Here is a 2,313-nt window from a genome sequence, read left to right as displayed (position 1 = left end):
CTCTTTCCAGCACCCACTGCCACCACCTGGAGCATGGGTCTGATCCCCCAGGTTCCTTGTTAGCCCAGGGTTGCTCCACCCCAGCTCAGGCTGCTGCAGCCCTGGGCACATGTGCAGATGCTGCAGCCAGGAGCAGATGACGTCAGCAGAGTTTACTGCATCACTTTAATAGCATGTATAAATGCACCCACAGACTGGGTGCATTTATACATGCTATTAAATGCATAGTAACTACATGCTGTAATTAGGATTGCCAAACTAAGGCTTGTGAACCACAGGTGACTTCCAGAAAGTTCACAGAATCGTAGAAAAGTAGGGCTGAAAGGGACCTCACAAGTTCATCTACTCCAGACCTGTTTGAGGCAGGATCATCCCTGACTAAACCATCTAGTTAAATGTCTATCTAACCTACTTCAGAAAGTTTCCAAGCATGGAGTATCCACCACTTCTCCAGGTAACCTGTTCCAGTGCCTGACCACTCTCGTAGTCAGAAGGTTCCTCTTAATTTCCAACCTAAATTTCCCCTGCTTCAGATTGAGATGATTGCTTCTAGTCCATGGCTCCCTGCACTGGACTCTTCCCAAACTACCCACATACTTTTCAAAATGGAGGGCCCACACTGGACACAGGATGATGTTGGCTCTTTTTGCAACTGTTGGCTCATCTTAGGTGTATGGCTGAGTTTAAACACAGCTCCTGAAGAAAGTCATCAAATCACAAATTATTATTTGAGATGGGGCACTATGCACATATTATTGTTTCTGAAGCATGAGAAAACTCAGGTTTTCTGAACTGTAGTTCTCAGCTATGTCAGAAGTACAGTTTGTAGCTAGAAGGATTCAGAAACTGGCTATCCGTGTGCTATAAGATTAGAGCTAGTTTGCCTTGCAGCAAAATTGTTCATGTAATTAGATTTATGGATCACGAGTACAAAAAGACTGTGCACCTAGTAAGACAAAAAAAATCTGCATGTACTATGCTTTTCTTCTTTCTTTTCAAGATATACCTTTTCAAGATATATCCATTTTGTGTACACTTTTCCCTCACTTTTTATCCATATGGATATCATACACTTTCTGGCCAGTATCTGAACTTCTTATTACATGCTTTTCCTCCCTGTTATCCAGAGGGAAAGCAGATTCAACATCTAAAATGAGCATTCAAGCTACGGACAGTTATTTTAAGTCAGATGCGTACAGCCTCCCAGGCTTCACAAAAAGCAATGGATAAGTTATGATGTGGTTGCTATGGCTTCTAACATGGTATGTATGGCTATTAAGACATTTTTAAGTAGTAGATTTGGGTGTTACTTTGTGAAAATTATATTTAACTAAAGTTACCACTCATGAATGTGAAATAAAATAGTACCAGCCTATACTTAGTGTAATGAAAGCACAAACTGAGCAAAAAGATGGACAGCTTTCCTAATTCACAAGACTCTGGAACCATCTCTCTTCTAATCATGGGGTCAAAGACTGGCATTTGTGATAAACTCTATACTGATTTGTGATACAAATATCTATAGTACATGAAATTAAACCAGTCACAAAGGTCATGTTATATTGTTATGACCCAAACTAGACCACAGAGATACACACACTACAAGACAGTTTCTTCCTCTAGGGCTTTACTTAGGTATTGCTCCATCTAAGGTTTCACAGGGTGCTGACATATGTGGAAACCAAAAAAGGTGCTTTACTGGAAGCAGCAATGTGTGATGATTCCTGACTGGACAAGGCCAGGGTAATGTCATGCAAGGGATCAGTGGTGACATGTAGGGGATGCACGGGGGTGCACGTGCACCCTGTGAGAGCACTGGTGCACCCCCTGACAGCCAGCGTTCCCCACTTAGGTGATGGGCAGAGGGGCAGGCAAGAGCGCTGGTGCCCCCCCTGAAGGCATCGACTGGGGAGTGAGGGTGCCAGGAGAAGCGATCCCACAGTCTCCCCATGGCTAGTTGCACCAATCGGGGGTGGGGGTTGTCCCACAGCTGATTGTGCTGACCCGGAAGTGCCAGCAGCATGTGACCGGCCACAGGGGAGCCCCCTGTCAGTGCAATCGGCCATGGGCCTGACTCAGGAGGCACCAGTCACCTATGCAAGGGATATAAGGGAAGCTAGACTGATTTGGGAGAGGAGAAGCTGCTAGCAGCTGCTGAAGAGATAAGTCTCCTCCAAGGGAGAAGCAGTGCAGATAGCAAAAAGGGAAGCTCAGGTATAGGGGGTGAGAGAGAGTTGTCCCAGTGTCTGGGATCTCCTCTTTCCTCCTTTTCTTCCCCTTTTCCTTTTTTGAGGTTTTAAGGGATTAATACCA

This window comes from Alligator sinensis, unplaced genomic scaffold (genome assembly GCF_000455745.1).
Source record: "Alligator sinensis unplaced genomic scaffold, ASM45574v1 scaffold614_1, whole genome shotgun sequence".
In the NCBI taxonomy this organism is placed as follows: Eukaryota; Metazoa; Chordata; order Crocodylia; family Alligatoridae; genus Alligator; species Alligator sinensis.
Note: the sequence above shows the minus strand (reverse complement) of the source record.